The sequence below is a fragment of the Chinchilla lanigera genome, unplaced genomic scaffold (assembly GCF_000276665.1).
Source record: "Chinchilla lanigera isolate Chin_1 unplaced genomic scaffold, ChiLan1.0 scaffold00001, whole genome shotgun sequence".
In the NCBI taxonomy this organism is placed as follows: domain Eukaryota; kingdom Metazoa; phylum Chordata; class Mammalia; order Rodentia; family Chinchillidae; genus Chinchilla; species Chinchilla lanigera.
The window spans coordinates 14,573,419-14,587,329 of record NW_004955402.1 but is presented as its reverse complement, the minus strand read 5'-3'; positions in this window follow the sequence as shown (position 1 = coordinate 14,587,329).

The following is a 13,911-nucleotide window of genomic DNA, read 5'->3' as shown; positions in this document are numbered from 1 at the left end:
CCGGAGAGTTATGCTGGAGAGGTGCATGGACAGCCCAAGAACGTGCCTCAGAGAACTTGAGCAGAAACAGGAAAACTCCCCTTTCTGTGGTTGGAGGCACAGGTACAGCAGCAGTAATGCGTTCCTCACATCAATCCCCCATTCTGCAGACATAAAGAGGCAAAAGATTTTGCCCAAGACTCTACAACACGTAAGAATTTGAATCCAAGCTGCTTGGTGCCAGAGCCCATGGATGTGACACTGTATACCATCGTTATAGACAAGGGTCATCCAAACCTGCTGGAGGAAGGGAAAGTGTCTAAAGGGAGGTATCCTGTGAAATCACTCTAGAAAGATCTCTGGCTGCTCAGTCCTTGAGTGGGAGGATAAAGAGGTCAGGCCAAGGGAGTCTGAGTCAAGGCATGCAGGATGAGAGATAAGTGTTTTTAAGGAAACACTTATCTCCCACTCCCAACTGGGAGCTGGGAGCTGGGAGCTGGGAGCTGGGAGCTGGGAGCTGGAAGCTGGGAGCTGGGAGTGGGGAATGGTGGGCTTACTACAGGAGTAGGCAGGGAGCACATTTGGGTTTGACTTGGATTCAAGGCAGAGAAATGTACATAAATAGCCCAAGTGAACAGGCATAAAAGCATCCCATGGATACCCAAAAATGAGAAGCTGAACACAGCCTAGACACAGCAGGAGGCTGCTCATGCTCCCATCCCTACTCTGCCTGTGTCAGCATCACTGAACAGCAGGAGTAGCCCTATAGCAGTCAGCTTTCCCACCACTGGGACAAAATATCTGACACCTACAACTCAAAGGAGAACAGGTTTTTTTCTGCTCATGGTTTGGGGGGATTAGTCCATGATTAGCTGCCTCCAAGACAGGAATGGCATGTCAGAGGGGCCCAGCAAGGGAGGGCTGCTCACCTTATGGCAGCCAGGAAGCACAGAGAGAAGACAGGAGCTAGGGAAGGAGATACACCCTCCACAGTGTGGTGGATTGACAACTGGTGGTCAATTTACAACACTCAGCTGAACTGAGTAAGCATGGTACTGGGAGTGGGAGGCCCACCTGAGGATTGTTGCCAGCAGCATAAGAGGCAGAACCGGAGAAGAAGTTAAGCTGTTGGAGCTGGTAGAAGCTATAGGAGCTGTTGGTTCTTTTGGAGGAGTTTGTCACGCTGGCTTTCCTGAACTTGGCTGTTTTCATCTTTTGAGGAGCTCAGGACCCTGTGGGCACTGAGAATAGTTTTGGTTCACTTTGGGGGAGCTCTAGTCCTCACTTTGTGGATAGCATCGCTTCCTGGCTCCAGAGGGGATGATGTTGCACTGCCAGTCTCCTGGAGAAGCTTTCTGTGTTGGTTTTCCTGATGGAAACTCAGCTGTCTTCATCCTTGGAGTAGCTTGGAACCTCACTATCGCTGAGGATGGCTGTTGTACTTTTTGCGGGGAGCTCTGGTTCTTATTTTGAGCTTCACTTCCTGGCTCCAGTGTAGATCCCTCACTCTGCTAGCACATAGCACAGATACTTCATTCTGCTGGCAGACTTTCTAGCTTCCACCACTGACCTTTGGGCCTTCCCAGTGCAGATACATGAAACAGGCCTGCATGAGGTATTGTTATGGGCTCTGGGCCTCCAGTTGGACTCATGGGAGGCATTGTTATGGGCTCTAGGTCTTCAGCTGGATTCATGCAGGACATTCCTGTGGGATCCAGGCCCTCAGCTGGATTCTTTGGTCTTTAGTGTGTGGATAGATTTCCTGCACTCTCTTTGTATATGATTCTTTGGGTGACTATTATAAATAATCTTATAAAATGTGTCCTGTGTTGTATTGTTCACCTTGCAAAAACCCCAAACCACAATAAGAGGACAGCCTCAATGAGACACCTCAACCAGACCCCACCTCCTGAAACACATATAACAAATGAATTTTCAGTAGCTCAATCCACTGATGAGAATGGAGCCTCTCATCATCCAGTCACCTTCCAAAAGCTCCATCTCTGAAAACATGAGACTTTGGGGGGATGTTCTAGATCTACACCACAAGAGGCCTGAATTAGGGTCATGCCATTGCAGCCAAGAGCATGAACTCTTGGTTTCAGACTTCAACTCTTCATTGCAGAGAGACAAATCTGACAGGCTAGGAGGGAGTAGCGAAGGTGACCACCATGTTGGTAGTTTGGATGCATGCAGAGATGGGAAATAAAGAAGAAGGGCAGGTTTGAAGGGACCTTATTGGTCCCATCAGTTATAGCTGCTGGTCATATGATAGGATACTTCACTTGTTAGGGACTGAATTACATCCCCCTCCATTCCTATGCTGTGATTTTATTTGGACATACGGTCTTTAAAGAGGTAATGGTAATAAATGAAGTTACAAGGATAGAGCCCTAACCAGCTAGGGCTGACATCTTTATAAGACAAAAGAAAGCCACAGAGATCTCTCTTTCTCTCTCCACACCCTCACATAGAGAAGAGGTCGTGCAGAGAAGACAGCCATCTGCAAGCAGGAAGAGAGGCCTCACTGGAAACCAATCCTGCTGACACCTTCATCTTGGACTTGTGTAGCCTCCAACACTGTGAGAAAATAAATTTTGGTTGTTTAAGCCACGTAGTCTGTGGTATTTTGTTATGGCAGCCCAAGCCAACTAAAACAAAAGGAAAAACAACTCACATATGAATCTGTGATGTCTGCAAAGCAAATCTAGAGTTAGAACTGGCAGAGATTGAGAAAAGTCTTGGTGGAAAGGGTGAAGGCATGGTCTAGGTTACTTATTTTAGACAGAACGTGAATTTCAGTGCCTTTCTCTGAGATTTGAGAGCTAGACCTGGGCAGAGGGGTGCAGTTATAGTTAGGATATCTTGGTTGTAAGCAAGGGAAATTTTATTCCAGGGTGATTAACTATAGGAATGTCATGGGACCACAAGGAAAATAGAAGTGTTTTGAAACCCTAGGTCACTGGAGGCCCAACTGGAAGGTAAGTCTGGAACCAGAGCAGCAGAGACCCCTCACTGGGACCTCTAACTAAGGGTGGGACTGGCCGCTCCCATGGCGCTGCCTCCCTTTCTTCTGTCAATGGATACACTCTCGTGATTCCTAGAGAGACTGTTTGAGTCAGTTTCAATCCAGGCTTCTGGTTAGTGTAGGAGTGGGGACCTACACTAACCTTATTATCTAGGGACCTTGTTGGTCCCATCAGTTCTAGCTGCTGGTCATATGATAGGTTACTTCTCTTGAGAACCCACCTATTCATGGTGCTGTGGGCAGGGCAGCATTCCCTGGAAAGGTCTGGGGATGGCAGGCACTGAAATGGGAATGCCTAGAGTGGGGTACAAGGGTGAGTAAAAGGGCGTTATTTAGGTTTCAGCCTTGCGCTGCTTGGAAGGCCTGCCTAATCTCGAAGCAGAGGACTCGGGGTGCACCCAACAGGTCCACAGAGGCATGAGACACTCAGCAGAGCAGCAAAGCCCATAGAGGTAGGTTCAGAGGTGTCACAGATGAACCTGCTCCTCTTAAATAAGCAATAAGGGAATAAATATTCCAGGAGCAAAATTCAAACAGTATAGAGTAGGGGACATTAAAGGCCCTTTATACCAGGACCTTCCTCCGGAATCACTGCAGTAAATAATTTCATGTATTTTCTTTTCTCCTCAATGCATTTACAGTGCATTACATTACATATAGATGTGTCATTTTAGTCCCGTTTTTTCAGCAAATGGTCTTAGGCTTTTCATTAATATTTTTTACTTGTTTAATAAATGTCTTGGAGACCATGGTACTTAGTACTTCCAAGTCTGCCATTCTTTACATCTGTAGTTAGTGTTCTGTTGACTACACGAGCCATCATTTATTCATCACCCACTTCTAAAATTAGGTTCTAACCAATGATTCTGAATGACAAACAATGCTTCAAGACCATCCTGTACATGCATTTCTTCTTCTTTTGTGCAGCCCAGATTCTTAGATTGCTGGATTGAAAGGGATATGGATTTTACCCAATTGGTAAAATTTATTATTGGGTAAAACTGATCATTGGGTAAAATTGTCCTCTGCAAGGCTGTGCCTATTTACACATCCAGCAATAAGAGAGGGTGCATACTCTTATTTCTACATAACTGTGTGGGTGTTGGTTAAGCAACTTGGGTTCACAGACTCTTTTAAGATTCTGCTGAAAGCTGTGGATCTTTGTTCTAGAAAAATAAGCAGATGTATATACATAGAGCATTTTGCATAGTTTCTGTGGGTTTGAAGACCACTTGAGGACAACCCGAGAAACAGTCAGGCCTTACACTAAGGATCTGAGTAGATGTACATGAGTGGATCTATAGTCCATGCCACTGGGGCTCAATCTTATCTGCATACTGGAATTACCTGCAGAGTCCTGGAAAATCCCCATGCCCACATCACTTCCCAAAGCCATTCAATCAGGTTCCCTAGGGAAGCAATCTCAGTATCAGTATTTTTGGCAAGTTCCCCTGGAGAATTTAACACACAGCCAATGCCAAGAACTACTGTAGTAGAGGAGAGGCCTGAAGGAGGAACTTTCCATGGGGAAAGGAAGCTGGTATTTTAGGGTTAGTCCAGCTCTTCCCCCATGAGCTCAGTCCTGGCAGTGGCATGAACTGTGCTGACCTCCAGTCTGCAGGACTGACGCAGGGTGGTTTATCATGCTCCACGCCCCCATCTTCCCTCCTCCACTGTACAGATTCTTCACCTTGAGTGTTGTCCTAGTCCATTTTTGGTTGCTATAACAAACTACACAAGGCTGGATGATCTATAAACAAAGAAGTTTATTTTGCCTCATGGTTCTGGAGGCTGGAAAGTCCAAGAGCATGGTGTTGGCAGGGGCCTCATGCAAGGGAGAAAGCAGAAGAGCAAGTAGGCACGTGCAGGAGACAAAACACATAAGGTCCCTTGCTTTATAGCAAACCATTCTCAAAGTAACTAATTCAGTCCCTTGAGAAAGGCATTAATCCCCCTTAATTCTAACCTTTAGGCAAGGTTTGACCTTTCAAAGGTCCCAGCTCCCAATAAAGCCACAATTAATGAAGGAGACATACCACATTCAAACCACAGTAGGTTTGTTTTTCTCCCATTTCCTAGGCTACTGGAACCAGCAGCAGCAATACCTGGGAGTTTGTGCCTTCACAGCCTCATTCTGGACTGACTGAATCAGACACTCTGGGGTGGGCCTGGCACTCTGTGTTTCCACAGACCTTGCAGGTGTTTCAGAGGCACGCTGAAGTTTCAGGATCGCTGATAGGATGGCCAGCCTGTATCCTCCCTGTACCTGGCTCTGTAGCACTTTGTCTCTGGAGTCCGCCCCTACTGAGAGCTGGAGTGGGGGACATGTATCTGGGGACACAGCAAAATTAGACTGCACCAAGACCATGAGGAGTAGTCAGACTTGGAAGTAAAGAAAAGAGCCTGCTGTTGTTTGGCCCAGGGGAGGAAAAGTGTTGGATCTCAGATTTTAAGAATGCAGCCGGGGCCCAAATCTCCCTAGAAACAGGAGGCAAAACTGGCTGTACACATGCAGCTTCTGAGGAGGCAGCTTTATAACTTTCAGCTGATTTCAAGTGAATTCATAGCCCCAAGTGGCATAGTGATTGTTGCTACAGTAGAAATTATTTTACTACTTGATAAATTATGTGAGCTTTTGAGGCAGTGTTTCTAAAAGTGTGATCAGATTAGTATCAGAACTGTCTGAGCTGGGTGTGAAAAATGCACATTCCTGGATCACATCTATGACCTCCTAAGTCAGAATCCCTGGGGCAGGCACCCGGAAATCTGCATTTTAACCAAGTTCCCTGGGTAATCTAAATGATTCTGATGCACTGTATACTTAGCCACCAGGCTTTAAATCTAAAAGCTAGCCGCTCTGGGAAAGCTAAACTAACCATGCATTTAGAATCCATGTTAGCCCAAAGCATGGTGCTAAGGTCTAAAAAGCCCTTACCGTACCCCAAATGCCACAGAACTGGGAACGGCGCCATAGGAAGAACTTTCCTGGGCCTCCCAGTGCTATATGTCACCATATGGACAGCAGAAAGGGCCTGGAGTTGGGCTCGTTTCAAACTCTGATAGTTCAACTCAGCTTCGTAAGAGTGGGTCACAGAAAAGTTTATGAGCTTTCCTGCTGCAGATTGAAACAAGATAACCAGGAGAAAGATGGAGGAAAAACTATGGATCATGTGGGCTACTGAAGACTCAGCTCCTCCCCCAGGCAGGTGAGACATAATCCAATCCACTGCGTTGGTCCATTTTCCACTGATGACTTCCACAGACTCAGTAATTTCTAAAGAAAAGAAATGTATTTCTTACAGTTCCAGAAGCTGGGAAGTCCAAGGTTGGGGGTACAAATTGCTGCTGGGGACTCACTGCAGGGTCCCAGACCTGGCAGGACATCACATGGGAGACAGAGCAAGTGTGCCACAGAGAGCTGGCTTTTATAACAAAGCCACTCCCTCAATAACCCATTAATCCATTAATCCCTTCATACATGAGTGGTTTAATCCATTTGTGAGGGCAGAGCCCCAATGACCCCGTCACTTCCCAAAGATCCCACCTCTCAGATACCAGGAACATACGACTGTGGAAGAAATCCCCAGCACATAAGATCTGGGGGACAGAAAAAACCACAGCATCCACTTGCTACATCTTTTGATTTATGGATTTTGATATATGTAATAGTTAAACTGTACTGAGTTCAATTCATGAAACTACATCAAAATATAGGGGCTGGGGATTTAGCTCAGTGGCAAAGCGCCTGCCTAGCAAGTGCAAGGTTGTGAGTTCGATTCCTGGTACCAGAAGAAAAGACAAAAGACAAAAAAAAAAAAAAAACAAAATATAAAGAGTGGTTTTCTCTGGGCAGTGAAAATAGAAGTGACAGGGCCTGGCCTGGTGACCTGGTCAGAAAGTGTGTGTGCTCCGGAGTCTGATTCACTAATGGGGTGGTGCTAGGCAGATTATTTAAGATCCCAAGGAACCATTTTCACACATACTTAATAGAAAACCTTGAGTGTTCATGTCAAAGAGCAGAGCTCCCAGCAAGCACTCACTAAATGTTAACAAGAAAGCAGTCTTGTTTCTAGATTTCTGTACTTTCCAAATCTTTGCCAATGAACACTTATGGATTGTATAATCAGAAAAACACGATAAACCTCAGTTTTGTGTCATGTGTTTTAATTCAAGGGATGAGCCATAAAAAGACAAAAGATTGCAAAACAGAAGCCATCAGCATCAGGGGAGTTTGTTTTTATTTGGAGTAATCACAACATGTGACCCTGGGGGATTTTAATCAAAGGACAGATCTCAGAAAGACTAAACATGGATTCTGAATCTTCTGCTGGCAGCAACCATGCCTGGCTTCACACACTTGGACAGGACAGAGGAGTGAGGCTGCAGTGTTTCCTGCTTCCCTGCCCTTCTCCGAAGTAGTCTTCCTTCATCAGGTGCAAAGCCTGTATCTCCAGCATCAAATTAAAGAAATAGAACAAACCCATCCCAGGGCTTCTTTAAATATTCAGATAAACCCATGTGCCCTTATCAGTTAAATTAAGCTTTCCTAAGAAAAAGTAAGTCAATTAGTTCAAAATGTGGGTTAGTGCTTCTGGGTATTTAAAAGGGGATTTTTTTTTTTTTCTTTTTTAGTTCATTTAGAAACACAGCCAGAGGGCAGGTACATACCTACTCCTCCAAACATTCTGTGAATTGCCACCATATACCTAGATTCCAATTTCTGATATGTAGAGCTTCAAAACCTGGTCCTTAGACCTTCTCAAAGTCACAAAGTCATTGAAATATGAGCTTTAAAAGTGATCTTGTGTTGCCCTTTTAGTTAAGATCCTTCTTCGTCGCCATCATTATTGATATTCATTGAACAGTGCCTGATATGGCCATGAAACGTTAAGAAGATATGCTTCCACCACACTGAACTTCTCACTCCCTTTGTTTGACAATCTTACTGTCTAAACTTTTGCCAGCAAAGATGGGTCTCCAAGACGTCAAGCAATATCATTCCTAAGCATACTTTGTGACATAAACTGTAAGATCCAGGGATCTAAGTGGCATTGATAGAATAAATCAAAGTAATACAAATAAAACAAGATATTTCTCAAGATGAATTTCTGGAAATGATTTCTTCAGTAAGTAACATGAATATTTTCACAGCTACTGGAGAGGTTGCCTAATTGCTTAGTGAAAATCCTATCCTAAGTGACTATTGACAACAATGAGAATGACACTTTTATACCAATATTTGGATGTAATATGGTTTTTAAAAATGCCGTTTATTTTGTTTTGATTTTACTAATTTAATAGGTTTGAATATAGCAGATAGCTTCAGGAATCTTTTATATTGTGAAACCATTGTAAGTAGCTTCCCCATCACTTAAAAAATACATAATGGTTATATGATGTTTAACAAATATCTTCAACTCCATTTTACTTTAAGTACTATTGCAATGACATTGAAGTAGACGTTATTTGATAATAGGACTAATACCAACTTTAATTTCATATACCCTTTAAAGATATATGATTAGAAGACAAGGAAATGACTATCTTTATTAATTTTAGGTTTAACGTTGACAATCGTTACATATAAATTCTTTATTAACCCAGTGAAATTTCATTATCAAAATATTATAAAAAGGAGAAAGCATACTCTTAAACTCCACAAATACACAATTTACTCATGGACAAACCATACTCCTCTTGTACATTATTTGTTTTAAAAAGTAGCCTAGGAAGATGGTAGGGGATTATTAGGTGGAAAGGTCTACAAGTATAGTTGCCAGGAGCCCTTAGAAGCTAGGCTCCTCCTGCCAAACATTGTGTTAAGTTTACTCTGCCCAGTTTCTTTTTTTTTTTTTTTTTTACAAAACATGAAAGGAAAAAGTAATCATTATGACCCTCCTTGCCCCAAAAAGATTTCTGCCGAACAGCTCAGGATTTCAAGAGAAAGCAGCTCATCCTAGTCTGGTTGGGCTTATGAGTGTTCCTTTTCTCTCCAAATTCTTCGTTATCCTTCCTCCTAAGATACAAATGGGTCCCCACTTCTAGTATCCCAGGCAATGAGTACTAGTGTTGAGACGACCAAATGACAAAGATTACAGCTTCTCATGGCCCATTTCTGCTGTGCTCACAGTCAGAGGCCTCAGCTAAGGTCTACTCTCTCTTCCGTGATTCCCAAATGAAATTACACCCAGAGGTATTTTCATGAGAGGGAATTATTCCTTTGATGTTTTTGTTCTTTTTTTTGCTTTGTTCATTATTTTTTTATTTTTTCGTTGTTTGTTTCCTAGAGTCTAAGTATGGTCCAGAAGCTCAGGTTATGGAACCAACTTGCCTGCCCTGGGGCATTCTGGGAGAGTTGGGCCTAAGTCTTAACCTTTTGAAGCCTCTTTGGCCTTGGTTTCTTTGTTTATAATGAAGCTTGGGAAAATATTAGCGCCTTGATAGCTAATGGTTAAATGTTTACTAATGTTCCAGACACTGTGTTAAGTACTTTACATATTATTTAATGCCTAAAACAATCCCATAAGGTAGGGACTCTTATTATACGTCCCAGAAAACATAATAATAGTGAGAACTGAGACACAGAAAAAGGCATCTGGTAAAGTAAATGAGGATTCAAATCCAGACAGTCTGGCTTCTGAGTAGAAAGTTTCTACTCCTCAGCTACACAGCCTTTTGTTGAAGTTACTTCTCTCCCCACATGTAACTAATTGTGTGTTTACTGAGTGCTTACTATGTGCCAAGCCCCCTGCTGAAATGTGCCAAGAAGCTGAATTTGAAATGAATCGGAGTTACAGGAATAAAGCATAGCTTTTGCCCTTGTGGAGCTATTTTTCTTTTTTTTTTTTTTTTTTTCTACTTTGTAGGGTTATATTACATGGGTTCAATTTTCCTGAGTTCAAAAAACTTTACTCAAGACAATCTTCAATTAAATTCAACAGAATTAGTAGTGAAACTGAAACAAAGATATGTCAAAATAGCTTCAATTTGAATTCATATTTAACCTCCAGAGCACTTCATGAATTTTTTAGTAGCAGAATCATAAGAGTTTGGCTTCCTCTTTTGATTTCTTTCTTTAAAGTGATTAACTAAATGCTTTTTCTGGCCTTTGCCCAAAGCCCATAGGATTCCTTAAATGTAAATCCTCTCCAACCCACCTGTCTTACTACACAGACACCTCTATGCCTTCAGAAGGGTCAACTATAACTTCGTTGGGGAAAAAAAAATGCTCTCTCACACTGGTGGTATAATAACTTTCTACAGCATGCTACGCTACAGCAAAAAGTAATGACAGGAAATTATTAAACAGAGGTAGTCATTAAATGCACTGTGTCTTGCAAGCAATAACACTGCCTTCTAGTTCATTTTGTCTTGATTTTGAATTGTAGGATTTCTGATTTATATTTTAGGTTTTACACAAAATATTTCCTGCTAAATGTAGTTTTAACTAAACAGATCATTTGTTCATTCAGTAATGACTGCATTGCTCACTGCTGGCTAAGCATCAACCTAAAACTATAACAGTGTACTGGTTTAGTAGAGGAAACAAAGCAACCAAGTGTATAACAAATGATGCTCAGAAAACTGGAAGCAAAAGGATATGAGCCAAAGAATATGAACATTTTCATACAGGGTGGAGAGGTTCCGTAATTGCTTCTTAAAAAGCTATCTTAATTGATATTGACAATAAAAACATGAGAAGATGATATTTGAAGATGTTTCTATAGGGTGGAATTTCATGAGGTGTCAACCCACAATGAGACTAAATGGAATTATACAGTGAGGGGAAAACATGGAGTTTTCCTCCCCAAGTAACCATGTAACTGCTTTCAAGTATTCTGAGTAGTGTAGAAGCACAAATACACAGGTAGTATTTTACTATGAGGCTTAAAAAGCAAATGTGGACCATCTTGTTGAAGCTCTGAACAGTGCAGCCCAGTAAAAATTTTCATCCCTTAAATAAATTCAACTAATGTTCTATATCACGCCAGAATTATTTTTATAATAAAAAAACCACACGTCCTGCACGAGAAATAATACATCCTCTCTAAGGAAGGCAGCTTTCCGTTGTTTAGTGGTGGGGGGAGTGGACTTTTGACCTGGCCCGAACGGCTCATATCGCCTCTACAAAAATAATAAGAAAGCTTTTTTGATTCTTTCAGTTTGGACCTGAGTGTATGGAACCACAGGATGTTCTTAAGGGATCACTTAGTAAACCTGGAACTGAACTCCTTTATGAACCCTACTGTAATTTTGTGTTTTGGGGTTTTAAAAATCAAACAGCTTTTCTTTTTTTCTTGGCAGGAGTTAGGAGAGCTTGGGGGCGGGGGGGACGTGTCTCCTTGTTTTATTGTGAATGTTCCTCCTGGAAACTGTGGTAGTTACTGATCTAAATAAGGTTTTGTCCCCAGTATTTGATAAAATATCATTATGGGCAAGAAATTCTGGTGGTGTTACGGGAGCTGGTGCAACGGAGCCGATCCACAGTCGTGAAATAATCGGGCCAACGCATACTTGCCCAAATGCGATTTTTCTGTTGAAATTAAGCGGGGCTCGGGTCCCTGGTTCGCAGGCTGTCCAGGCAGCACCTGAAACTGCTGTTTTCTCAGGTCCGTTAAAAACTTGTTCGCGCTTGGGGTTTTTCAGTTCTGCTATTCCCCACCTCCTTCCCCTGGCTTTTGCCAGTAGAGTCCTGCCCTGGGGGGTATTTTGTCCTGGGAGCACAAAACTATTTTCTTTTCTGGAAATAAGTTGACGTCAACTGGAAGCTGTTTTTGGTTGCTTTGTTTCCCGGAGCGTCCAACCCAGCACACCGCCTCCGGCAAACCGCGTGCAATTCAAAGCAGCTCTCTCGGCAGAGAGGCGAGGTGTGTGTGTGGTGGGGGAGGGTGCCCAGGCGCCTGCAGAAGTGGGGAGACCTGGGGAGCCAATCCTTCTGGGCCGAAGCGGGGGCCTGGGTTTCTATGCCAAGCCAGGAGCCCAGGCTGAACCAACGCGGGCGGGCCCTCGGTTCACTGTGCTCCAGGTGAGGGCCGCCGGGCTGGCAGCGCCTGGTCGGTAACTCGCCTGGCGCCCACCTGAGTTCTCAGCACCCCTGAAAGGCGCCGCCTGAGCATCTGAGGCCCTGAAACGTGGAAGCATCCCTGGACAAAGGGCCACCCCTCCGGAAGTAGGCGTATGCGACTGGTGTGTGCCCACTCGGGTGCATGTCTGCCAGCCACTACCTTAGCTGCCCACCGCCCTGAGTCTGTATCTTTCTACACGAGTGTGTGTGTGTGTGTGTGTGTGTGTGTGCGAGCGCGCGCGCGCGCCTCGCGCGCTGTGAACAAAGCTGGCCACTCCTCCCGCCGCACCTCTGGGACAATTCCCAGGAATACACCCCCTAGCCCTCGCCCCGTAGGACGGGTCTCCGCGGAGAGCCGGGCGGATGAGAGCGTGTGTGTGTGTGTGTGTGTGTGTGTGTGTGTGTGTGTGTGTGTGTGTGTGTGTGTTTCCCGGAGGAGCCGGAGGAGGCCCGCGAGGCAGGAACTTGCTCGAACTTGTTTCGCACCTGGCACTGCTTACCCGACGCTCTGCGGCGTCCAAGGCCGACAAGGCCGGTTAGGGCGAGCGGCGATCACTATGGAGAAAACACCTCCACTTTCCACTTTGATGTCCGCGTAGCCCACAGACCTGGTCTCCCTTTCTTCTTTCCCTTTCTTTTTTAAAATTACAAATTGATGGATGGGTTTCTGTTGATGTGTAACATGATAAACCGCCCTGAGAGCAAGACGGGAGGGCCAGGGAAGGAGAAACGGACAGTCCCCATGGATTCCCATAGAAGAGCTGCCCACACTTCGGACTTGGAGGCAAACTCGAGGGCGCACTCGAGGAGCTGGCGAGGCGGCCGCCCTGGAGGGCCAGCCTGGCACACGGGCGCACTTTTGGGATCTCCGCGGCCCTGGGATTTGGACTGTCCGGCGCGCTAGGGGACACTTGGGCTGCCCGAGGAGGAGAAAGTTAGCAACCAGTGCGCGCTCCGGAGGCTGCGCAGCCATGGAGAACGGCCCAGGTCCGGGGTGGCACTGGGGCGCTGCCTCTGGCCCGGAAGAAGGGGAGGTGGTGACGCGAGGACGCGCCCCGAGCCTGGGCGCGCCGGGGTCGGGCATCTGGCTGGAAGTGGGACAGCGTCTCCTATGGGAAAGCGGGACCCAGCGAGCTCTTTGGCTGCCTTTCCAGTTTCCGAGGTGCCCGCCCCCGCGCGCTGGAGGCAGCGCAGCCCGGAGGGCGAACGAAAGGCGGTTGGCAAACGTGGAGAGAGGGCGCGCTGGGGATCCGAATTGCCGGAATGGTGGTGGCGGCCGCAGCGGGGATGGCCAAGAGCCAAGTTCACTTTTTCCACCCGCCACTGCTGGGCCTTAGGGACCCGCGCTGCGTGCGCTCTTAGCTGGTGGAACGCCCAGCCGGAGGAAGGGGTGTCACTTTGCTCCTGGGCAGGGCGGGGACAGCCTGGGCGGGTGGGGAGGGGGTCCCTGGGGTTCCGAGCCGAGCCCCGTCCCTTGTCTCCCCTCCCACCCACCCCTCCCAAGCCTTTCTTTCTTTCTCGCTCCTTCCCGGGGCTGGCTAGACCGGCGCGGACTTGCCCCAGACCTACGGGGAGCGCCCCAGGTCTTTAATGACAGCTTAAAAGTGGCAGTTGGAAAAGTCGAAAGGGATGAGGCTGGCGTGGGGCGTGTTTCGCTCCTTTGCAAGAGTCGGAAAGGGAGCGGGGAGCCGTGCGGCTGGCCCCAGGCCCCCTCGCCTCGCCGCCAGCAAGTAGGTGGGGAGCCGCCGCCAGCCCCGTCCCGCTCCCAAGCCTCGCCCGCTGCGCCCTGGCCGCGGGCGCAGAGAGGGTGCGGGGCCCAGCGCGCCTCCTCCACCCTGCT